Source organism: Palaemon carinicauda, chromosome 1 (assembly GCF_036898095.1).
Source record: "Palaemon carinicauda isolate YSFRI2023 chromosome 1, ASM3689809v2, whole genome shotgun sequence".
NCBI classification, from domain to species: Eukaryota; Metazoa; Arthropoda; class Malacostraca; order Decapoda; family Palaemonidae; genus Palaemon; species Palaemon carinicauda.
In genome coordinates this window covers 136,030,513-136,057,016 of record NC_090725.1, presented here as the reverse complement: position 1 = coordinate 136,057,016, position 26,504 = coordinate 136,030,513, and the positions used below count along the sequence as shown (strand labels likewise).

Sequence of the window (26,504 nt, the reverse complement as noted above, 5' to 3'; positions counted from 1 at the left end):
AACACTGCTTCTGTTTCTGGCATTGGTAAGTAGAATATTAGAAGTTTCCAATTAATGAGGTCACAGACCTGTTGACTACTGTATAGGAGAACCCCTCTAAGTCAGGGACTGACTCGCCATCTGAGGATGCACAGACCATTCTAGGTAAACAATCTTCCTCTTTCTGCTCAGTTTGTTAGCTCCCAATGTTCTTTCGCCTGGAATCAAGCGGGCTGTTAGCATGACTGGATCGAGCACTGCCCACTCATGGATCTCTACTGTCAGTTGGAAAAGGTGCAGACACACCGAACCATCTCCTAAGTTACCTATGTTTGTACGGTGGTGTTGGTTACTTATTCACACTGCCAAGGGACAGGTCAAAAGAGGGCAAGCTGCTCAAAGCACCACTTTGAAATAGGATCGACATACCCGGTTAGCCCTTTGTACCGACTCTCAGGGTTGTAGGAAGTGAGCTCACTTGTCTCTTTCCACACACCCATAAAACAACGAAGATCCTGTGCACAAGTAAGCAGGGGACGAGCTTAAAACTCAGTGACAAAGGTGGGCGTGAACTTGCCTCAGCATTCGGTATGACCGATGCTAAAGGAGAGCCCATGAAGGTTTCTATGTGGGTAAGCCCCAACACTTTAAATGTGTCTTACTCATCAAGCAGAACAGTGGAAAAGCCTAGACGTCGATGATGTCCCAGGGATATTAAAAGGCATCCTCAAACACTGCTTCTGGATCTGGCATTGTTAAGTAGAATATTGGAAGTTTCCAATTAATGAGGTCGCGGACCTATTGACTACTGTATAGGAGAACCCCTCTAATTCAGGGACTGGCTCGCCATCTGAGAAAGCAAAGACCATTCTAGGTAAACAATCTTCCTCTTCCTGCTCCGTTTGTTAGTTCCCAATGTTCTTTTGCCTGGAATCAAGCAGGCTGTTAGCATGACTGGGTCGAGCACTGCCCACTCATGGATCTCTACTGTCAGTTGGGAAAGGTGCAGACACACAGAACCACCTCATAGATTACCTATGTTTGTACGGTGGCATTGGTTAGTTATTCACACTGGTCAAAAGAGGGCAAGCTACTCAAAGCACCAACACTTTGAAATAGGATCGACATACCCGGTCATCCCTTTGTACCGACTCTCGGGGTTGTAGGAAGTGAGCTCGCCTGTCTCTTTTGACACACCTATAAACCAACGAAGATCCTGTGAACATGTAAGCAGGGGATGAGCACTTCAAAGGGTTCGTTCCGTATGGCATAATTCCAGATTGAGTCTGGGACCTCTCCTATCGGAACTACTGACAGGGGGGATGTGGTCTTGTGATCAGTTACTCTTCAGTTAGGAGGAAACAACCATTTGGGATTAAATGTTCCAGGCCAGATCTACCAAGCCCTTCAGCCAAAGTTGTGGTGGCAGATAGGGCTGTTGAAGGAGAGGGTAAGCTACCTCTTGAAGGTGTGCTAGTTCATCACAAGTTGGGAGGACTCTTCCCACAACTATGTTGCTGTCTAGTTAACATAATTGACAGGCATATCCCTTCCTGTGTGCTAAGGTACCAAGTGAGACAAACCATGGTTCATGATATTTGTTGACATGCTTATTTGGAGAAACAGGAGGCCTATCATTTTTAGAAGGGAAACAGATCAGATTTGACTTTGGATAACTTTACTCAGCTTTGAGCTTTTGCTCAGAGTTTATGCCTTAACTGAAAAGGAATATAATTTAACCATAAAAGAAACCCTTTCTGGTACAACCAAGGAACATAAGATGTGGGCTCCCATTAAATCTGCACTCTTTGGTGTATATACTACAGTTCCTCCTTTACTTAAACCAGATGGCTCTGTCACTCACAGTACAAAGGAAGAGGCAACCCTTTTGGCTGATGTGTTTGACAGCAAGCAAAAATAATGAGAACCTCGATCTTCTTATTCCTGTTTTTCCGAGGCTAAACTAACTAGTTTAGCTTTTCAAACTCGTAAAATTAAAGCTCTATTGATGGACCTTGATGCTTATGGGTGTTTACCCAAATGGTATTTTCCTTTGTTTTTTATAGACTGCAGATTTCTTAGCTACAAAGTTCTGTTATTTTGTGAAAGTTAGCAAGAAAAGGATCTTTAAGCACTTGTTGGAGAATTGGTAATGTTACTCTACTAGGTAAATGTGTTTGTGGTAGCTCAAGTCCAATTGATTACCGCCCAATTTCCATAACTTCCATGTTATCTAAAGTTTTTGAATGTCTTTTGGCAAAACCTCTAAATAGGTTTGCTGAAGGTTTGCAATTTGGCTTTCGTAAAGGCCTTGGAGCATGTGCTGCCTTTCTTACAATCTCAAATGCTGTACAGAAATCCCTTGATTGTGGTCAGGAAGTTCATATGACTGGCCTTGATTTTAGTGCTGCCTTTGACCTTGTTAATCATGAGGCCCTTGTTTTCAAACTCAAAACAGTCAGGAATGGGTGGGTCTTTTCTTAGCAACATTATTGAGTCTTTAAATAATAGATTACAAGGAGGTTTTGTTGATGGGCACCATAGTGATTATAGGAATGAGATATTGGTATTCCTCAGGGCAGTGTTTTTGGCCCATTACAAGTGGTTTGGCCTAGAAAACAAGGTCGTTGCATTTGCAGATGACGCTACTCACTTTGCATCAATTCTACTTCCTAAATGTAGATCTGGGGTTGCTGAATCCCTTAATAGAGATCTAACTAAAATTAGTGGATGGTGCAAATTATGGGGCATGAAGTTGAATCCTAACAAAACTCAAAGTATGATTACAAGTAGTTCAAGGACAGTTGCTCTTCAATATCAGGATCTCGGCATTGATAATGTTTCTTTAACTCTGTAAGACAAAATTTCAGGAGTAATTCTCTACAGCAAATTTACTTTTGGGAAACACATTAGGTCTGTGTCTTCTTCAATTGCATAAAAAAAATGGCTTATTGAGAATGTCTTGTAAGATTTTTGGTGATCAATCTACTCTGAAGAAGTGATTTAATACTTTCATTCTACCTTGTTTTGAGTATTGTTCTCCTGGCTGGTCTTCAACGGCTGATTCTCATTTCAATTTGTTGGACAGGAACTTATGGTCTAATAAATTTCTTATTCCTAACCTAGATATTAATCTCTGTCATCATCGTTCAATTAGTTCGTTTTGCATGTTCCATTAGATTTTTCATAATTCTGACCATCCTTTACATTCAGATCTTTCCGGACAGTACCATCCTGTTCGTCATACTAGGTATGCAGTTAATTCTAATAGGCATACTTTCTCCATCATGAGGCTCAATACTAAACAGTATTCTAGAAGCTTTATTCCACCTATGACAAAGTTGTGGAAAGATCTTCCTAATCGGGTAGTTGATCAGTAAAATTTCAAAAGATGACAAATTCGTAGGTAATTTATATTTTTCCTAACTATACAAACCTAAGCTATCTAATATGGGTTATTACTTTCGGCGTAGCCGAAATGACGAGCCATTAGAATTTTAACGAGGGCTTACTACCCCACCGCTAGTTAGCGAGGGGTAGGGAGGGTAGCCTGCTACCCTCCCCCCTCCCCTCACACACACCTGTGCCGAGTTCACTTTGCTTAGAGGTAGGACTTCACGGGGGATAGGGCTGGCGGGCAAGTTTGATTAAATAGCTAAGGTTTGTATAGTTAGGAAAAATACAAATTACCTACGAATTTGTCATTTGTTCCGTAACTGAAATACAAACCACGCTATTTAATATGGGTGACTCACCCCTTAGGAAGGGTGGTAAGTCCCAGCCAGTACTGGCTTTTGGCTTTGCCCGGGGACTCATTAGAATTTTAACGAGGGTATACTACTCAACCGCTAGTTAGCGGGGGGTAGGGAGGGTAGCATGCTACCCCCCCCCCCCCCAACACACTGTGCCGAGTTCACTTTGCTTAGAGGTAGGACTTCACGGGGGATAGGGCTTGCGGGCAAGTTTGATTAAATAGCTAAGGTTTGTATTGTTAGGAAAAATACAAACTACTGAACCTACGAATTTGTCATTTGTTCCGTAACTGAAATACAAACCACGCTATTTAATATGGGTGACTCACCCCTTAGGAAGGGTGGTAAGTCCCAGCCAGTACTGGCATTTGGCTTTGCCTGGGGACTCATTAGAATTTTAACGAGGGTTTACTACCCCGCCGCTAGTTAGCAGAGGGTGAGGAGGGTAGCCTGCTACCCCCCCCCACCCCTCACACACACCTGTGCCGAGTTCACTTTGCTTAGAGGTAGGACTTCACGGGGGATAGGGCTGGCGGGCAAGTTTGATTAAATAGCTAAGGTTTGTATAGTTAGGAAAAATACAAATTACCTACGAATTTGTCATTCGTTCTGCAACTGAAATACAAACCACGCTATTTAATATGGGTGACTCACCCCTTAGGAAGGGTGGTAAGTCCCAGCCAGTACTGGCTTTTGGTTTTGCCCGGGGACTCATTAGAATTTTAACGAGGGTTTACTACCCAACCTCTAGTTAGCGGGGGGTAGGGAGGGTAGCATGCTACCCCCCCCCCCCCCACACACCTGTGCCGAGTTCACTTTGCTTAGAGGTAGGACTTCACGGGGGATAGGGCTGGCGGGCAAGTTTGATTAAATAGCTAAGGTTTGTTTAGTTAGGAAAAATACAAATTACCTACGAATTTGTCATTCGTTCTGCAACTGAAATACAAACCACGCTATTTAATATGGGTGACTCACCCCTTAGGAAGGGTGGTAAGTCCCAGCCAGTAGTGGCTTTTTGGTTTTGCCCGGGGACTCATTAGAATTTTAACGAGGGTTTACTACCCAACCACTAGTTAGCGGGGGGTAGGGAGGGTAGCATGCTACCCCGCCCCCCCACACACACCTGTGCCGAGTTCACTTTGCTTAGAGGTAGGACTTCACGGGGGATAGGGCTGGCGGGCAAGTTTGATTAAATAGCTAAGGTTTGTATAGTTAGGAAAAATACAAATTACCTACGAATTTGTCATTTGTTCCGTAACTGAAATACAAACCACGCTATTGAAAATGGGTGACTCACCCCTTAGGAAGGGTGGTAAGTCCCAGCCAGTACAGTGAACCCTCGTTTATCGCGGTAGATAGGTTCCAGTAGCGGCCGCGATAGGTGAAAATCCGCGAAGTAGTGACACCATATTTACCTATTTATTCAACTTGTATATTCAGACTTTTAAAACCTTCCCTTGTACGTAGTACTGTTAACAAACTACCCTTTAATGTACAGAACACTTAATGCATGTACTACAGTACCCTAAACTAAACCAGGCACAAATATTAAAGGTGATTTTATATCATGCATTTCCTAAACATGCTAAAAAGCACGATAAAAAATGGCAACCAATGTTTTGTTTACATTTATCTCTGATCATAATGTAGAAACAAACTGGAGGTAGAGCTTAGCTTATTACCCAGACATATTTCCCATACTTTTCCCTTAGAACTACATCACATCTTCCTACTTTAGATATATATATATATATATATATATATATATATATATATATATATATATATATATATATATATATATATATATATATATATATATATATATATATATATATATATATATATATATATATTTATATGTATACACATATACATACCTACATATATACATAAATACATGCATACATATATATATATATATATATTGCTGTATATATATGGGTTATGGAAAAAATCCGCGAAGTGGTGAATCCACGATGGTCGAACCGCGAAGTAGCGAGGGTACACTGTACTGGCTTTTGGCTTTGCCCGGGGACTCAGTATATGAGTGTGTCAGCACTCAACAATAAGGAGTCCCTACACCTCGCTAGAACCTTGCTGCGCAAGGGCTGCGGCCTACGTAAGCTGTGTGTTAAGGTCTGAAGTGTGACTCGTCCTAGGAAGTTGACCTGTAGTCCCTTAGATGGAAACTTTAGGCTAGGACTCTCCCAATACCACCTCGTCAGCGTATGGGCACGTGACAGTATTATCTTAATACTCGGAACACAAGGAAACATGGTTTCCCTGCAGTGGTTTGAGGTCAGCTGTGCAGAGAACCCAGGATGCTGCTTTCCCCAAGAGAGGGGAGGATGAAGAAAAGAATAAGGGCCAGACAAATCTTTTCATTCATGCAGACTAAGACCAGGTAACAATGCCCTCAACCTTCTGCCACTTGTCCACTAGGGAGCCTGAGGTTTTAAACCAGCTGTTGTACAGCCACCACAGGGCCGATAGAAAACGTATCGAGCCTCCTGTGGGTCACGTCGTGCAGGTAGTGGGCTGTGAAGGTCGTCTGATGCTTCTAAACCCCAGCTTGAAGGACCTGCGTCACTGAGAAATTTCTCTTGAAGGCCAGGGACGTAGCTACACCCCTGACATCATGTGCTCTAAGGTGACATGACGGAGGAGGGTCTGGATTCAGGGACAGATAGATCACCCTACGAATCCATGCCGAGATGGTGTTCTTGGTGACAGTCCTCTGAATCCTCCCAGTGCTAACAATGCTTGCACCTGGGGACGGACTGTAGCCGTTCTTCTGCGATATAACCTCAGACTCCTTACTGGGCACAGCAGGAGAAGGTCTGGGACATCTGTTACAGAACGGAGACTCGAATCCGGAAGGAGTCGAACCAAGCGCCCGGCCCCCACCTGATTTGAGCCTTAGCACCAAACCCAGGGACGAGTTTAAACGTTACCTTCCCTCCATACCCTTGCATGGGCGATGTCATATGAGACCATGAAGTTCACCGACTCGTTTGGCCGAAGCCAAAGCTAGTAAGAACACCGTCTCCCAAGTTAGGTGGCGAACTGAAGCTTGACGTAATGGTTCATAGTGAGGTCTCTGAAGAGACCTGAGAACCCGAACCACGTTCCATGGAGGAGGTCTCACATCCGACTGAGGGCAGGTAAGTTCATAAGCTCTTATGAGTAGGGAAAGTTCCAGCGAGGAAGAAAAGGTCATTCCTTGAGCCTAAGGCTAGACTTAAGGCCGAGCGATAGACTTTCACCGCCGAGACAGAAAGGCGCCTTTTCTTCCCGCAAATACACGAGGAACTCCGCTATTGCTGGAATAGTGGCATCTAGTGGAGAGATACCCCTTCCAAGATACCAACCACCGAAGACTTTCCACTTTGCCTGGTAGACAGATGTGGATGATTTTCGCAGATGTCTAGACATCCTAATCGCAACTTGTTGCTAAAAATCCTCTCTCAGCGAGGAGATGCTGGATAGTCACCAGGCACGAAGTCGTAGCGAAGCTACAGTTTTGTGGAAGATGCTGGCATGTGGTTGTCTGAGTAGATCGTGTCGTGGAAGGAATTCTCTTGGAAGTTCCGTTAGGAATTGCAGAAGGTCCGGAAACCATTCCGCGTGATGCCATAGCGGAGCTATGAGGGTCATTGAAAAATTGACCGATACTCTGGTCTTGTTGAGTACCCTCCTCATCAGACAGAATGGGGGAAAGGCATATATGTAGATGTTGTCCCTCCGTTGTTGGGAGGCATCTTGCCAGAGTGCCTTGGGATCCGGGACTGGGGGGAAGTACGGTGGAATCTTGAAGATCAGCGCTGTCGCGAACAGATCCACAGTCAGGGAACCCCACAAGTCGGGACTTTGTTGGCTACTAGATGACACAAAAACCACTCGATACTCACTATCTGAGATGCTGTGCTCAGATTGTCGGCGAGCACATTCCTCCTGTCTGGAATGAAACGCGCCAATAGTAGAATCGAGCGGACTCCAGTCCATCTCAGTATCTCTAGTGCAAGATGGGATAGCTGCTTCGAAAAGGTACCTCCTTGCTTGTTGAAGTAAGCCACTACTGTGGTGTTGTCGCTTATTACCACCACAGAGTGACCTGCCAGGTATTGTTGGAACTGCTGAAGGGCCAACAAACCGGCCTTCATCTCTAGATGATTTATATGGAGGCACTTTTCTGATTCTGACCACAGGCCTGAGGTCCTGTGGTATAGAACGTGCCCCCCCCCCCCTTTCTTTGAGGCGTCCGAAAACAGCCTTAAATCCAGGGGAAGGACGAGAAGATCCACTCCTCTTCGTAGGTTCTCGTCTGTCACCCACCACTGGAGGTCCGTCCGTTCCGCAGGCCCCTTAAGGATCATGACGTCCGGGGAATCGCAATCTTGATTCCACCAGGACTTGAGCCGCCACTGGAGAGATCTCATCCAGAGGCGATCGTTGGGAACTAGACGAGCCAAGGATGAAAGGTGACCAAGGAGATGTAACCACGATTGGGTTGGAAGCTCTTCTCGACTGAGGAAAGGGCTTGCGACCCTTCTTAGCCTTGCTATCCTGTTGTCTGATGGGAAGGCTTTGTGGAGATTGGTGTCTATAATAATGCCTAGGTAAACCAGTCTTTGAGTGGGAAGCAGAGAGGACTTCTCGAGATTTACCATTATCTCCAGATCTTGGCAAAGTCCTAGAAGTTTGTCTCGGAGTCAAAGAAGGGATGACTCCGAGTCTGCTAGGATTAGCCAGTCATCCAGTTAACGGAGGATACGGATGCCGATCCTGTGTGCCCACGATGACATTAGGGTGAACACTTCTGGTAAAACCTTTTGGTGCTGTGGAGAGACCGAAACACAGCACCTTGAACTGGTACCCCTTGTGGTCTAGGCTGAATCCTAAGTACTTTCTTGAAGACGGATTGACTGGGATCTGGAAGTACCTGTCCTTCAGATCCAGTATACACATGAAGTCTTGCGGCTTCACTGCAAGACTGACTGTGTTTGCGGTCTCCATGCTGAACGGAGTTTGCTTTAATCTGGACCTCTGCCCTAAAGGCCCGCCCCCTTGCTGATCCCATGGCAAGGGAGCTAAATGACACCGGATTCGTCCTCAGGGGAGGTAGAGATGTTGTGAATGGGACGCGATATCCCTGACTGATTACGGAAATCGTCCAGGAATGAGCCCAGAGTTGCTGCCACCTGTCTGTGCAACCTTATAGGCATCCTCCCACTGCGGACATGCAAGGCGACTGCCAATCCTAGCGTTTGCGGCCTCGGCTGCTCCCTCTAGGATTCTTCCCTTCCCTGCCGTTTCTTGGTGGGACGTGGCTGCTGGGGTGCTGGAGGTTTATAGGGCTTGAATGTCAAAGCCCTATGTAGGAGGGAGTCTTAGCGACTTCCTTCACCTCTCAGCAGCCTGCGCCACATCCTTAGGCTCAAACCGGTTCGTTTCCATAACGGAAGAATGTCTCAGCCTGTAGATTCCGGTGCTGGGGGCCTCCCGGTATTGTCTTGGAGTCCTTTGACTTCCTCCTGGGAGGGATGCAGGATTCCAACAAAGACGGAGGCAGGCTCTTCACCCTTATTCGAGAAGACTTTACCGCGCGAGGTGGGGTTCCCTCAATGGTGTGATGGGGGAACTTCTCACCTCATGTGACTCTACTGAGGACGGGAAATCTTCGTCCGAAGGGGAGGGAGAAAAGTCTGAGGGGGGAGGGTGCCTGCCTCGAAGACTTACGAAACTCCTCTTTCCCTTTTCAGGGGAGTAGATGCAGCCAAGGATTTGTGACCCAACTCAGAGAGAACCGGCTTGAAAGCCTGTGCTACCGCTCTGATTAGAGCCCCAAACCAGGGCTGCCGGCTGACGGCTGCACTGTCAGACACTCCCTCTGGAGCAGTCGCCTGTAAGAAGAAGGAAGATAAGGAAGAAATGTCCCTGGACTTTTCTGGAACCTTCCCCCCTACCGGCAAGCGCGCTGTTCAGTGCTTGCAGGGGGGGGGGATGCGGTGATGGCGCCCTTACCGCGCGTTATCCGGCAGCCTCGCGCGTGGAAGGGTGTTGGCAATTGTGCTGGGGAGCCCACTGGCGCTCGCGCGATGGGGAATACCCGGGGCTCGCGCGCGGGAGACTGCTGGAGCGCGGGCGCGAGACTTCATAGTGTGTGCAGGAATCAGATTGACGTGCAGGATCAGAATGAAGAGCCCGTGCGGGCCAGAATGTTGGCAAGCGCGCACATGCGCGTACGAGTTTGTTGGCGCGCGCGCTCGGAAGACCATCGGTGCGCGCGCACGCGGGAAACCATCGGTACCCGAGCGCAGACAAGATCGTCAGCGCTTGCGCGCGTAAGAAGATCGGCGCGAGCGCACACGCGTTCTACGCGCTTCGGCGAGTGCGCGCGTGACGCGCTAGGTTGAAGGGTCAGCTGGCAGGACGATCAGGAACTGGGATGTGTCCTTAAAAAAGGACGGGCATCCCCCGATGAGGACCGTAAGCAGGTCTGCTTTAGAAGATCGGCGCGAGCGCACACGCGTTCTACGCGCTTCGGCGAGTGCGCGCGTGACACGCTAGGTTGAAGGGTCAGCTGGCAGGACGATCAGGAACTGGGATATGTCCTTAAAAAAGGGCGGGCATCCCCCGATGAGGACCGTAAGCAGGTCTGCTTTAGAGTCCAGGACCGAAGTTGCAGCGCAAGGTTGTGTTATTGATCGGTATGTCAGGTGTCAGGACGATCAGGAACCGGGATGTGCCCTTTGGAACGGCCAGTATCCACCGATGAGACCGTAAAGGTCCATGCTAGAGTCCAGGACCGAAGTCCAAAGGACCACGTTGCAGCACAAAGTAGAGGTCACTGGAAGTTTTGCTTGATCCTCCGAGGCGGAGTCTCTATGAGGGACCTCTCCCGCGAACGAGAGAGGTGCCCTTCGAAGAAGAGACTTGAAGACACACGTGGTGAATCACCTCGGGGCCGTTGGATCACAAGCTGATTTATCAGGAACGATCCTCCGAAGAGGAATCTCTAAGGGGCGTCACCACGAGTGTCTTCAGGTCTCTTCTAGGAAGTATCACCTCTCTCTCGCGAACGAGAGAGGTGACACTTCGTAGAAGAGACCTGAAGACACTCGTGGTGACACCCCGTAGGACCGTTGGATCAGCAAGCTGACCTATCATGAACGATCCTCCACAGAGGAGTATATGAGTGGCCTCTCTCGCGAACGAGAGAGGTGACACTTCCTAGAAGAGACCTGAAGACACTCATGGTGACGCCCCTTAGGGCCGTTGGATCAGCAAGCTGACCTTATCAGGAACGATCCTTCGAAGAGGAGTCTATGAATGGCCTCTCTCGCGAACGAGAGAGGTGAACACTTCGTAGAAGAGACTTGCCAAGACTGTGCTCCACCCCTGAAGGAAGAGAAACTCAGCAAGGGGGGAGAAAAGTCTGGCCAAGGGGCAGCAACAGTAGTCGAAGGCGATGAATTTATTAAGGTATGAGAAGTTCTAGAAAATCTCACACCTGGGGAGGAAACCTCCCTTGGAAGGGAAGTTGGCCAACCCCTGGAGGTGAACCTCCTTTAGCATTTTAAGATGATCTGAAGTGCTGGCACATTGGCACGGGAGTACTTCTAAGATAAGGGATAACGCCCATGACGACATCCCTGAGGGACGGCAGCGACAGCAGATTCCCCAGTCATGAACAGGACAGTTCGGCAGAGACAGCAGACTCTGCTCCATTGGCACTCTTTAGTCGAACGAAGAACAACTGCATAGTTAACTGGGAAAATAAAATTAAATAATCATTTTAACAGAAATTCCCCAGGGAGGAACTCCGAAGAGAAACCCCGAGGGAAAAATATAAAATAAGAATTAAGTATGCGCCCTCCTTCCCCAGATGACATCCACGGGAGAAGGGGGGCGGAGAAGCTGTAATAAAAACAGAATTATAACAGAATTATAATTATCTAAATCATCTAAGAATATACACTAAAAGTGAGAACCACTGACACCCCGAAGGGAAGTGTTCCCCATGGAGAAGCTGAAAAGTTAAAACACAATTAGATTTCACTAAAAATAATTGAGACAAACAACGGAAATAGCAACCTAACCCGCAACGGGAAAGGAGCTATCGTAATAGTACGTAGTTGTAGTAAAGGGTGAACGACCTCGAGTAGAGAGACCGTAGTCAATCTAAAAAAAGGCCACATTTCCTTCGCTGAGAATCCAAGTTTCCCGTAGGAAAAGAGGCAAAGCGAAGATAATAGATGAATGAAGAGTCATGGCGATGACGGTTCCCCTGCGGCGGCCGAGTTAACGGAAATAAGCCGACGGGAAGACCGATGGACCAAAGGGAGAGGTCGTTCCCCACGAAGTGGAATTGTGGTGGCCTTGCACTACGAAAGTGTCGTTGTCGTGCATCACACACAGAGCACAAACACTGAAAAGAAAACTTACTACATTTCTATACACAAATATATACATAAACATAGAGAATGTTTATATATATATTACAAGTATAAGAAAAAGTAAGTAAAAAAGACAAAAGCATTAATATGGCTGTCAAAGAGGCGAGGGTGAGAGCGGACACGTCCGACTACCACCTGAGCCGAGACCAAAGTGAACTCAGCACAGGTGTGTGTGTGTGGGGGGGGGAGCAGGCTACCCTCCCTAACCCCCGCTAACTAGCGGTGGGGTAGTAAACCCTCGTTAAAATTCTAATGGCTCGTCATTTCAGCTACACCGAAAGTAATAACCCATATTAAATAGCGTGGTTTGTATTTCAGTTACGGAACAATTCCAAATTGCAGCAAAATTCTTTATGTTGAACAGAATGACCTAAGTCTCTCTTTATAGTTTATATATGAAAGATCTGATTTAATGTTGTTACTGTCTTAAAATATTCTATTTTAACAGTTCTTTAATTCCAATATAGTTTGTTTCCTTTTTTCCATTCCTCACTGGGATATTTTTCCCTGTTGGAGCCACTGGGCTTTAAGCATCTTGCTTTTCCAACTTGGGTTGTAGCTTAGCTAGTAGTAGTAGTAGTAGTAGTAATAATATTTCTAATTAAATTAGTCCTTATTTTGGCACTAGGCAGACTTTTCCCGATTCATCACAATCCCAAGATCATGATTGAATGAGAGGAATTTGTGGCAATGGAGGTCGTCCACACGAATGGTGTTGGTGTGTTCCCATGCTGATACCAGATTAACTCTGGCGAAGACTTGCGGGGCTGTCGAGATACAATTGCAAAGAAATTCAACTTTCAACTTGGTACACTCTGCTCAGCCTGACAAAACTAGAATACTTCCTGGACCCAGGATGGATTGGGATCTGGAAGTATGCATCCTTCAGATGGATCGACATCATGTCCCATGGTCTGATCATCTACCTGATTGGGTCTGTTACTCCATCTTGGATGAAGTTTCTCAAACAAATTCATTCAGGTCTGGAAGGTCTATAACTGGTCTCCCATCCCCAGACACCTTCTTTACAAGAAAAAGGCTACTGAAGAAGCTTGGGGAGCTGTCGTTAAATCTCTTGGTGAAATCACGCGAGTATGCTTATGCGTATGGTAAGGTACATGCGCTCAAGAAAGCACTCTTCTGCAGCATGAGCTGAACCTCTGCCTGGAGGGCCAAGTCCTTTGCCAATCCATAGCGGTGAGACAAATGACGTCACTGTAGGAGAGAAGTTAGCAAATGGTAGACAGAACCCTGACTGACGTATGTCTACAGTCCACTATGCCATCACATGAAACCATTCCCTCTTCCATCAGGGTTGCTGGGATCCTTCCACAGGTATCATCATAGGAGGACTCCCACCACTATTGGAAGAGGATAAAATTGTGGAATGCTTCAGTATTTTCCATGCCACCCTTACTTTGGGGTCATGCTAAGCTTGTCTGTACCATTACAATTTTCTCATATGTACTATTGAAGCACGTACCTAACACCTCTTTCCTGGTCTGTGCGGGTTGAGCCTTTGTCCCTGTCTGCTTTGAAATGGTTATTGTTACTCAATCGTCCTTTGACCCAGGGTCAACAACAGTCCTTGGATTGTGCTGAAGGAACGCATGATTAGGGCATTTGTGCTTATCTTTTACCATCTGTCCCAAGCATATTCAGGAGTGAAGGGGTGAGCACAACCAGGGTCAGGGCTTGCAAGTCGACCAAAGCGGAAGACGATGTGCCAATAGCTAGGAGGCCACCAACATGCGATTGCTCTAAATAATATTATTATTACTATTATTATTACTTGCTAAGCTACAACCCTAACGGAAAAAGCAGGATGCTATAAGCCCAAGGGCTCCAACAGGATATATAGCCCAGTGAGGAAAGGAAATAAGGAAAAACTACAAGAAGTTTAAGAACAATAACAACATTAAAATAAATCTTTCATATATAAACTAGGAAAACTTGAAAATAACATATATAAACTATGAAAACTTGAAAATAACAAGAGGAAGAAAAACACGAAAGAATAGTGCGCCCAACTATGCCCTCAAGCAAGAGATCTCTAACCCAAGACAGTGGAAGACCAGGGTACAGAGGTTATGGCACTACCAAAGACCAGAGAACAATGGTTTGATTTTGGAGTGTCCTTCTCCTAGAAGAGCTGCTCATCATAGCTAGAGTCTCTCTTCTACCCTTACCATGAGGAAAGCAGCTACTGAACAATTACAGTGCAGTAGTCAACCTCTGTTATGAATAGGCCAGACTATTCTGTGTATGTGTAGGCAAAGATAAAATGAGCCATAACCAGAGTAAGGGATCCAAAGTAGTACTATCTGGCCAGTCAAAGGACCCAATAACTCTCTTGCGGTAGTATCTCAATGGGTGGCTGGTGCCCAAGTGCAACCACTATTTCGGCACACTACCTGCTAGGTCCAAAATTACCAAACTGATCCATTATAAAGTCACTTTTATTCCTCCTATCTCTACTCATTTTTATATTTGTGTAAGAGTACTGTAATTATAGGTCATTTGCATTCTCTTCACTATCTAACCTGTTCTCTCAGGTTACATTTGTGTGGGGACAAATGAAAGGGCTAGTTTAAAGGTTTAAAGGCTGCTCATGAATGGCAGAGACAAGGGACAATGACATTGCCCTATAAAGCAGGACAATGCCCTAGAGACTGACCAAATTACACCTGATCAATGCCCAAGCCCCTCTCTTCCCAAGCTAGGACCAAGGAGGGCCAGGTAATGGCTGCTGATGACTCGGCAGATACCGGTAGTTCATTTGCTGTGACCAAATGAACTAACAAGTTTGAGCGGGACTCAAACCCCAGTCTGGCCATCACCAGGCAAGGACGCTACCACCAGGCCACCACAACTCTGGTAGTGGTACTTCCATGGGAGAGCGATCTAACATGCAGGTGAGAGCATGTGTGATTGATCGCAATCAAATGAGAGGACGTGTGACCGATTGCAAGCATGAGAGATGGTGCTTCACCAATCTCAAGGCTTATGATCGTGTTGGGAACTAGTGTCCATGAGTATAGAAGAAAATAGGCTGGAAAGCAAAAATCTAACAAAATCTCCAACCAATGGAAGAATATCTGTGACCTCTGATGGCTGCAGAGGGGCGGGGCTTTACCATAACCAGTCAGGCAATTACCGGCCACCTGTTTACACCTCATTATAAAAGTTTTAACTGCCGTATTCTCCAGCTTTGCTGTTATCTCTCCTATGTAAAGGAAGAAGGGTTGTATTTGTACTAAAACAAACTACTTTATGTTTTAAAGATAAAAGCACTGTTTTTCCGGGAGTAAAGTTCGTTGTAAGTTCGTTTTCATGTCACCCACAGGAGGTTGAGTTTTTGAGACCTGACTAATGCTATGAGACGCTGAGAAATGGTTGTTACAACACTAACCCCCACCTATAAGAAGTGAATGAAGCGTCCTCTGGGATGAATGCTGGTAAGCCTGTCTGTTGAAACCAAAGTAGTTCTGCCTTCCACTGATATTGATTTTGATGTACTGTAGTATGGAACGAGGTACAGAGGATGCGGGTGACAGAGGGTGGGTTGGTGTGAACCTATTCAGACAAATACATACAGTATTTAGTACGTTATAGTTTTGTGGGAATGTATGATTTCTTTGCCGAGGTGTATTTTTTCTTGCCGAAAGTATTTATTCTACTGTATTGGTTTCTAGAAACTGGGATGAGATTGGTTGGTTTACTTGGATCTTAAAATACATATGCAAGCACTGCTAAAGTTTGTCTGTAAAGCGCCTAGGCTGGCAAAGCATTGAGGGCTGCATGAGGGGCTGTACTTAGTCCTAATAGGATCCATAGTACAGTAAATCCTTTTTCCACCTTCCATCCTGAATTTTGGTGGTGAACACTGCCTAAGGAAGTGAAGGAAACGCTCCACCATGCTGTTGGCATCTGGGTTGTATGTATTCGTATGGTTTAATTTTGTTCCACCGCTGCTGCTGAAGGAATTCCATAGGGCTGATGTGAAATTAGCCCCATTATCACTGGTTATGTATTGGGAACAGAGTTTTCTGACCCAGTTGATTAAACCTCTTGCCCAGCTTTCCGCCTTCTGCTGCCTTACAGGTGTTGCCCCGGGCCATCTGATAATCCAGTCAATAACTGTGAAAAGGTATCTATATACATCTGAGGGGAGGGGGTAGGAGTCCCAAATTGTCAACCAGCAATTTTTCTTTGTGAATCAAGGGCTGATGGTCCATTTGCACTCAGAATTGCCATCACTCGAGTATGTATACGAAATGCCGAATGATATGGACTGCCAGTATTTTTCTGTCGAAGATGAAGTATTTGTTTAGCTGGAGTTAACTTCTTACGAACAATAATAGTGGTCAGCGGTCTTTATGTGCAATCTGCTACAGTACAGTAATGCCACGCACTGCTGTGCTATAGTACTTGCATACCTATTGGAAAGAGTAAATACTACTGTTGCAAAAGCACTAAGGGCTTTTCTAGCTTCATGAAATTCCATTTTTTTGCTTACCTGACCACCATAATGTTTTGGGTCTTCCTTTTAATCCTTTGCATACGGGAGACATGATTCTAGCCAGGTTGGGTATAAAAAAGTAATAGTAATTGGTCATGCAAGCAAACTCTTGCAATGTTTTAATGTTTCTTGGCCTTGTGAAACTAGCAATGTCTTGGATATTCATCGGGAAGAGTTTAACATTGGGACTTATTTGATGACTGAGAAATTCTACCATATCTTTAACCCATTCACATTTACTGTATCTTGTTGGACAATTAACCTATCTTCTCTGAGCTTCTCAAGGACTTGTGATGTCCATGATGTGTTGTTTATAGTTTAAAGCTGAAAATCAGGATGCAGTTGATGTAAACAACGCAGAGGGGGATTTCTCCAAGGATGTCGTCCATAAGGTATTGAAAGGTGGCACCTGCGTTTTGAAGACAGAAACCGCTGTACATAATTAAAAGTACATGTCCCAAAGGGAGTGATGATTGCTGTCTTTTCTATGTCCTCTTTTGCTACCTGGACTTAATAATACCCCTTCAATATAATTTTTTTAGAATATTCTTACCCCTTTGAGTTGGTTAGTTATGTCTGCTGTTTGAATGTTAAGTTGACGTTAGTCCCCACAGGGCAGCCATGTGCCTTCTCCTTTAGACACTATATGGAGGAGAGATTCCCACAGGCTGGAGGCTTTCTGGCAGATTCCTGCCTGTTCCATGTCCCGAAATAATTGCTTTGCATAGGCTAGTTAGTCTGGAGCTATCTGTCCCTCTGTGAAGATATGATGTTTTCTTGGGCACATGAGGTCTTCCTTAGATACACAGAAAAATTTCTGGAGGCGGCGAGACATTCCTATTCCCTGTGTGGAACTTGTCACTGCTCTTGGAGTGATGGGGGGCATAGAGGCACCTCTCTGAATGAGCTGTCTGGATAAGTCTACAAGCAAGTCTTATGCCTTCAGGAAATCTGCTCTGTGTAGTGCGAAGTGACGTCTCCTGTGATGAATCTCCACCTGTATGGTTTACATGTGAATGCTACTACCATGTTCCTGGTTCCATATATCTTTAGCAAGGTGTCGTTTGCAGTAGACACATGAAGGGTTTGGCGTCTGAATTAAATTATTCACTCTAGATGACAGGGACAAGAGATTTGGGTGCTCCCATAACACCGAAGAATTCCGTGACTGATATCTCATCAGTGATGTAGAAACTTGTACAGTAGAGCTCTTTTTTCATTTACTGAAACAGAACAGCAAAAGACAAACTCGTTTCCCTGTATAAGGCAACCAGTCTGGCTACAGCTGATAGTTAGTTGATTGGGCTGCACCTACTCCATGTTTTCTGACAGCATGTACCATTGCTTGCTTTTTCAGGCCTCAGGCCTCACTCCAGAATCTTCAATGGAAGAAACAGACCCTTTAGTCTGACAGGCTGTATCAAGATAACACGGCTGCTTGATAAACTATTGATCTTTGAAGGGTGTACGGGAGGAGTGGGGAAATGTGACTCGCCTCTGTCTCTTCGACACTTGAAGGTTAACGTTGATGGCAGCCACTGCTATGGGTAGTTGAATGGTTTCTGCCGATGTTTCGGACAGGCAAACCTCAACTATCATTTATAGGAAATTGTGAAGTTAGGAATTGCTGCAAGTTTTATGTGGTGATTTCGTCAGAGGGACTTAGCACCATAAGTCCAGCGTCATCTCTTGTTGGGCTTTACAGTATTGTTGTGTATTGTTAAGAGTCGTCGGATTTGCTTGTAGATGTGTGAGGGCCGTTGATATCCCACTGCTATTCCTACGTTGTTCAAAATCTCCCTGGCTTTGAGGGCTGAGGATATACTAAAGGATGACCTTAGTTGGGCCTTCAGAGTTTTATATGATGGTGGTGTCTGGCTTGGCTAACCATTCTGCTTTGTTTGTAGACAGAATCTGATAGGAATTTGAGTAGAGTGGCAGCTTTTCATGACAATAACATGATTTTCATTGAATTGAAGAAAGGTTCCACCCTCACGAACTAGGCCTCTGAGTTGTGTTGTGAAAGAAGGCAATGGCAGTGATTTCATCGGGAGTGTTGGCAGTGTTGGGTATCAGTGGTCACTCTAGGGTCACCAATTTGCTGGTCATGGTTTGGATGGATATACTGTCTTGGATTAACATATTTATTTACAGGCACTGAGAAATCTGACATATAGCCATTCCTTGTGAGCAGAAAGGTAGAAGGAATCATTTGCAAAAAAAGGTACACGATTACAATTCACACGTTTCTGCACACCTAGTAAACACTTAGAATATATTTTATTTACAGGAGCAGAACCCTTTCAATCATTTGAAGTGAAAGCTTTCAATATGACAAATTTGTAGATAATGTGTATTTTTCCTAACGATACAAACCCTTGGCTATTTATTATGGGTATTATTTTCAGCGAAGCTGAAAGGACGAGCGATTAAAATTTTAGTGAGGGTTAACTACCTATTCCCAAGTTAGCGGGGGTAGGGGGGTAGCTTGCTACTGCTCCCACTTACACACCTGTGATTTAGCTCACTTTGCTTGGAAGTAGGACTTCAAGGGGGATAGGGTCATCGGGTAAGTTTGTATAACTAGCTAAAGGTTTGTATCGTTAGGAAAAATACAAATTATCTACAAAGTTGTCATTTGTTCGGTAACTGAAATACACATCTACGCTATTTATTAGGGGTGACTCACCCATTAGGAGTGTGGACGTCCCTGTCAATCTGGCTTTTAGGCTTTACTCAGGTGCTCCTTATTTTGAATATGTTTGTACCAAAAATAAGGAGTCCCTGCACCTTGGTAAACTTTGCTACGAAAGGTCCGCAGCCTACGCAAGCTGTGTGTTGAGATATTTAGAAGTTCGCAGCCTATGCAAGCTGTGTGTTGAGATATTTAGAAGTGTGACTGTCCAGGTAACAGGTAAAAGTTATTCCGAGTCTTTGTAGGCAACACTGTTGTAACCACGACTTTCCCAATACCACCTCGCTAGGGTATGGGGACGCAACAGTATTAACTTAATACTACAGTATGTACACAAGGGAGCAAGGTTTACCTGCAGCAGTTTGAGGTTATCTTGCACAGAGAACCCAGGATGCTGCTTTCCCCAAGAGAGGGGAGAATGAAGAAAAGAATAAGAGCCTGTCAAACCTTTTCATTCACACAGACTAAAACAAGGTAACAGTGCCCTCGGCCTTCTGCTACTTGTCCCAATAAGGAGCTTGAGGTATTATACCAGCTGTTATGCAGCCACCACAGGGTCGAAAGAGAACGTATCAAGCCTCCAGTGGGTCACGTCTTGCAGGTAGTGGGCTGAGAACGTATTCTGACATTTCCACACCCCAGTCTGTAGAACCTACATCACTGAAAAGTTTCTCTTGAATACCAGGGACGAAGGTATGCCCCTGACATTGTGAGCTTTGGGGCAACATGAAGGAGGAGCGCTGGATTCAGGGCATGGTCTATGATCTTGCAAATCCAGGAAGAGATGGTGTTTCTAGTGACCCTCCTCTTGTTTCTCCCTGTGTTGATGAAAAGTGCAGGCATACGGGGCCAGGCTGTGGCAGCTCTCTTGAGATACAGCCTAAAACTCCACACTGGGCCGAGTAAGAGATGATCAGGGTCATCAGTTATAGAGCGGAGACTCGAAATCCGGAGGGAGTCAAATCGGAGATCCGCCACTCCCAGATTCTGAGTCTTGGCTTCAAACTCAGGGACAAAGTTGAACAACACCTCTCCCATCCCCTTGAAAGGGCAATATCGTATGAGAGACCATGAATTTCACCGACTAGCTGGGCTGAAGCCAAAGCTAGCACGAACACCGTCTTCCCAGTGAGGTGGTGATCTGCTGCCTGGCGTAATGGTTCATAGAGGTCTCTTTAGAGACCCAAGAACTCGATCCACGTTCCATGAGGGAGGTCTCACTTCAGACTGAGGACAGGTAAGTTCTTAACTCCGTATGAGTAAGGAAAGTTCTAGCGATGAAGAAATGACCTTTCCGTTGAGTCTAAGGGTGAGGCTTAAGGCTGAGCGAAAGCCTTTAACCCCTGAAACTGAAAGGCGCATTTCTTCACGCAAATACACGAGGAACTCCCCTATTACTGGAATAGTGGCATTGAGAGGAGAGATACCCCTCCAAGACACCAACCACAGAAGACTTTCCACTTTTCCTGGTAGACTGCTGCTGCTGATTTCTGCGGGTATCCAGACATCCTGCTCACAACTTGTTGCGAAAAACCTCTCCGAGTGAGGAGATGCTGGATGGTCTCCAGGCATGAAGTTGTGGCGAAGCTACGGCTTTGTGGAAATGTTGGTATGTGGTTGTTTGAGTACATCATGGCGTGGAGGAGTTCTCTTGGAGACTCCATCAGGAGTTGCAGAAGGTACGGAAACCATTCTGCATGATGACATAGCGGAGCTATGAGAGTCATTGAGAGGTTGACCGATGTTCTGGACTCATCAGACAGAACAGGGAAAAGGCGTAAATGTCAATGTTGTCCCAACGTTGTTGGAATGGATCTTGCCAGAGAGCCTTGTGGTCTGGGATTGAGGAGCAGTACAATAGGAGCCTGAAGTTCAGGGCCGTTGCGTAGATATCCACAGTCGGAAAACCGCCAAAAATCAGGACTTTGTTGGCTACTACTGTAGATGATCCAAAGACCACTCGGTATTCACTATCTGAGATGCTCTGCTCAGATTGTCAGAATGCACATTCCTTTTGCCTGGAATGAAGTGTGCCGATAGTGGTATCCAGTGAATCTTAGCCCATCTCATTATCTCTACTGGTAGATGGGATAGGGATTGTGAAAAGGTAACTCCTTGTTTGTTGATGTAAGCCACTACTGTGGTGTTGTTGCTCATCACCACAACTGAGTGACCCGCCAAGAACTGGTGGAACTGTTGAAGGGCCAGAAAGACGGCCTTCATCTCTACGAGATTTATGTGGAGGTACAACTCTGACTCTGACCTGAGGCCTGAGATCAGGTGGTGGAGCTCGTGGGACCCCCACCCTTTATTTGAAGCATCTGAGAACAGCATCAAATCTGGGGGGAGGACGAAAAGATCCACTTCCTTTCGTAGATTCTCGTTTGACACCCACCATTCGAGGTCCATCTCTTCCGCTGATCCCACGGGGATCAGGATGTCCGTAAAGTCGAAGGCCTGATTCCATCGGGACCTGAGTTGCCACTGAAAAGATCAAATCCTAAGGCGACCATTGGGAACTAGACGGGGCAGAGATGAAAGGTGCCCGAGAAGACATAGCCACCCCTGGCCTGGAAGTTCTTCTCGTCAAAAAAAGGGTCTTGAGACCTTTCTCAGCCTCATTATCCTGTCGTCTGATGGGAAGGCTTTATGGAGATTGGTGTCTAATATCATGCCTAGGTATACCAGTCTCTGTATAGGAAGCAGTGAGGACTTCAAGGTTTACCATGATCCCAAATCTTGACAAAACCTCAGAAGTTTGTCTCGGAGTTGAAGATGGATTAACACCGAGTCCCCTACGATTAGCCAGTCATCCAGATAATGGAGGAGACAGATGCCAATTCTGTGTCCCCAAGATGACACTAGGGCGAACACTCTGGTGAAGACTTGAGGTGCTGTGGAAAGACTGAAGCACAGCACCTTGAACTGGTATTTCCTGTTGTCTTGTCTGAATCTTAAATACTTGCTTGAAGATGGATGGATTGGGATCTGGTAGTATGCGTCCTTTAGGTCCAGTGTGCACATGAAGTCCAGTGGCCTTACCGCTTGTCTGACTGTGTCTGCTGTCTCCATGCTGAATGGAGTTTGCTTGACAAACTTGTCCAGAGCCGATAGGTTGATGACTGGACTCCAGCCTCCAGACACCTTTTTCACAAGAAAGAGTCGATGAAGAAGCCTGGGGACTCGTCGAGGACTTCCTGGCCTGGAAAGCGCCCTTCTTCAACATGGTCTGGACTTCTGCCTGGAGGGCTAGCCCCTTTGCTGATCCCATCGCAGAGGAGTCTATTGACACTGGATTCCTGATCAAGGGAGAGATATTGTGAACGGGACCCGATATTCGGAACGAATCACGGATACTGTCCAGGGTTCGGGCCAGAGTTGCTTCCACCTGTCCAAGCAACTTTGTAGGCATCCCCCCACTGGTAGAAAAGAGGGGAGAATGCCTATCCTAGAGTTTGCGGCCTCGTCCGCTCCCTCTTAGAAATTTTCCTCCATTGGAGGACTTGGTGCCTTTCCTGTCCTTGGTTGGAAAAGGCTTCTTAGACACCACTGTCTTTGCTGCTGCCTTATTTGTCGAGTTCTTAGCTGGACGGGACCTGTTAAAATGTTTGCCCTTTTGCTCTTTTTGACTCTTGCGCAAGTGCGCAGGAGTGCTGGTGTGTTTGTGAGCTGGAAAGCGCTTGTGCGCAGGAGAGCAGGAAAGTGCTGGTGGGCAGGCGAATGCTGGTGTGCAGGCGAGCGCAGGAGTGCAGACGAGAGCCGACGAGCCGGAAAACGCTGGTGCGCAGGCGAGTGCTGGCGCAAAGGAGAGCGCTGGTGCACAGGAGAATGCTGGAGAACGCTGGTGCGCAGGTGAGTGCTGGCGCAAAGGAGAGCGCTGGTGCACAAAAGAATGCTTGCGAGCTGGAGAGCGCTGACGAGTAGGAGAGCGCTGTCGCGTTAGTGAGCAGGCAAGCTGGCAAATGCTGGTGCTTCGAACAGCAAGAACAGTCTGGAAAGCTGTGAAGGAAGGCGCGTTCTTGAGGGTGAGTGATGTTTGGAAACATCACGAGACAGGAATGGAGAAGGCAGGTCAGAAAGTCGGCACAAATCAGGAACAGGGATGTGCACTTTGGAAGGGCGAACATCCTCCGAAGCTACAGCGTCGTTAGGAGAAGGTCCAGGAACGGGCAAGATCGATGGCCAGAAGACGATGGAAGAGGATCCTCCTCTGCGGGGGAGGGCTGCGAGGATGAAGCTGAAGAGCCGAAGAAAAGCCTTTTCACCAATGACGAAGGGTGACCCCTAAGGCGAAGCGGATGGCGAGCTCTGCAAGATCGATGATGACCTCTGGGGGCCGGTGGATCAGCAAGCTAACCTTGAGAAGCAGCAGTCCTCTGCAGAGGAGTCTCTATGAGTGAACTCCTCCTCCGAGGAGAAACACTCGCAGGAGAGACAGACGAAAGAGTTTGCTTCCCCCTCTAAGTATGATCATGAATGGGGGAAGCGCAGTCGGCAGGAACAGCTGATGAGTCTGAAGGGGCAGGGGTCTTGGCGGCCGGAGCAGCAGAAGGCCCCTGAGACACCACTACGTCGACATACAACAGAGGAAGAAATCTTCAAGGAAGAAATATCCCGCTTTGACTTCTTCCGCCGCCGGCCAAACCTTTCCCACTGGGAGGCAGACCACTCTCAACACTCACTACACCTTTTTTCACTATCACACCGTTAACCTCTGCAAGGTGGGACAAAGGGTGTGACGATCGATGTCCACGGCAGACATGAAGGTACCGCGGGGCAGGTATGCATGATTGGCGGAAGTCAACACCCACACACTAATAATGAGAAAGCACAAACAAAAAGCATTAACGGCAGTCCAAAATAACTTGGTGAGGATGAAGAACGGCAACGACCGAGCACCATCCGAGCCAAAAGCAAAGTGGGCTAAATCACAGGTTTGAGCGGGAGCGGTAGCAAGCTAACCCCCCTACCCCCGCTGACTAGCAGAATGGGTAGTTAACCCTCGCTAACATTTTAATGGCTTTTTCTTTCAGCTTCGTCGAAAGTAGTACCCTTAACAAATAGCGTAAGTTTATATCCCAGTTATGGAACAAATTTTCAATTGTAAGTACTGTAGTAGGTTGGCCAGGGCACTAGCCACCTGTTGAAATGCTATGGCTAGAGAGTTCTGGGGTCCTTTTACTGGCCAGACAGTAATACATTGGATCCTTCTCTCTGGTTATGGTTCATTTTCTCTCTGACTACACATATATCAAATAGTCTGGCCTATTCTTTACAGATTCTCCTCTGTCCTTAAACACCAGACAACACTGAGATTACCAAACAATTCTTCTTCACCCAAGGGGTTAACTACTGCACTGTACCTGTTCAGTGGCTACTTTCCTCTTGGTAAGGATAGAAGAGACTCTTTAGCTATGGTAAGCAGCATTTCTAGGACACTCCAAGATTAAACCATTGTTCTATAGTCAGAGGATGTTTCACTTCACCTGGTAGACTGACCTCTGAGAGATGCTGAATAATCTACAGGCGTGAAGACCTAGCAAAGCTACTGCTTTGTGGAATTTGTTGACATGGAGTCGTCTCAGTAGACTGGGTCGTGGAGGAAGTTCTCTTGGAAGGTCCGTCCGGAGCAGAAGGTCTGGAAACCATTTTGCGTAATGCCATAGTGGAGCTATATGGGTCATTGAAAGATTGACCAATGTTCTGGCCTTGTTGAGTTCTCTTCTCATCAGACAGAATAGGGAAAATACGTAAACGTTGGTGTTGTCCCACCCTTGCTGGAACGCAACTTGCCAGAGAGACTTGGAGTGTGGGACTGGGGAGCAGTATAGCGGGAGCCTGAAGTTCAGGACCATCCCGAACAGGTCTACAGTCGGAGAACCCCACAAATTCAGGACTTTGTTGCCTACTAGATCATCCAAAGACTACTGTACTCGGAACCCACAATCTGAATTGGTCTGCTCAGATTGTCGGCAAGCACATTCTTCTTGCCGGGAATGAAGTGAGCTGAAAGTGAGATCGAGTGGACTTCTGCCCATCTCAGTATCTCTACTGTTATATGAGATAGGGGCTGCGAAAATTACCTCCTTGCTTGTTGATGCAAGCCACTACCGTGGTACTGTCACTCATCACCACCACTGAGTGCCCCACCAGGAACTAATGGAACTCTTGAAGGGCTAGGAATACGGCCTTTATCTCTAGGAGATTTATAGGAAGGTACCTTATGGAATCTGACCAAAGGCCTGAGGTCGTGTGGTGCAGCACGTGGGCCCTCACCCTTCTTTTGACGTGTCCGAAAACCGCATCAAATCTTGTGGAAGGACAAGAAGATCAACCTCCTTCCGTATAATGTATTCTCGTTTGCCAGCGACCATCCGGGATCCGTCATTTCCTCTGGTCACATGGGGATCAGAGTGTCTGGGGAATTGAAGGCCCAATTCCAACTGGACTTCAGTCACCACAGGAGGGATCACATCCTGAGGCAACCATTGGGAACTAGACAAGCCAGGGATGATAAGTGTCTGAGGAGAAATAGTCACCTCTGGGCTGGGAGTTCTTCTTGTATGAGAAAAGGTCATGTGAACTTTCTCAGCCTTTCTACCGTCATCTGATGGGAAGGCATTGCACTGTTTGGTGTCTAAAATCATGTCTTTGAGTGGGAAGAAGGGATGACTTCTGGAGGTTTACCATGATCCCCAGATCTTGGCAAAGCCTCAAAAGACTGTCTCGGTGCTGAAGAAGGGTTGCCATCAAGTATGCTAGGATCAGCCAGTCGTCCAAATAACGTAGGAGACGGATGCCGAGCCTGTGGGCCCAAGATGACAGTAGGGCGGACACTCTTATGAAGACCTGAGGTGCTGTGGAAAGACCGAAACACAGCACCTTGAACTCTTATATCTTGTCCATATTGAATCTTAGATACTTCCTTGAAGACGGATGGACTTGGATCTGGTAGCACGCGTCCTTTAGATCCAGTGTACACACGAAGCCCTGTGGTCTTACCGCTTGTCTGACAGTGTCTGCCGTCTCCATGCATTAAGAAGTTTGTTCAACAAAATTATCCAGAGCCGAGAGGTTAATGACTGGTCTCCAGC

General features: G+C 46.4%; 1 protein-coding gene and 1 non-coding gene across 25 annotated transcripts in view; both read right to left on the bottom strand.

Moving 5' to 3' along the window:
* The window catches only part of RhoGAPp190 (Rho GTPase-activating protein 190), a 709,768-nt gene that overhangs the window by 649,596 nt on the left and 33,668 nt on the right, over positions 1–26,504 (bottom strand). The window lies entirely within an intron of this gene.
* LOC137659120 (U6 spliceosomal RNA) lies at positions 13,570–13,672 on the bottom strand. Its single transcript, XR_011047463.1, has one exon. It is a non-coding gene; the product is annotated as a U6 spliceosomal RNA (small nuclear RNA).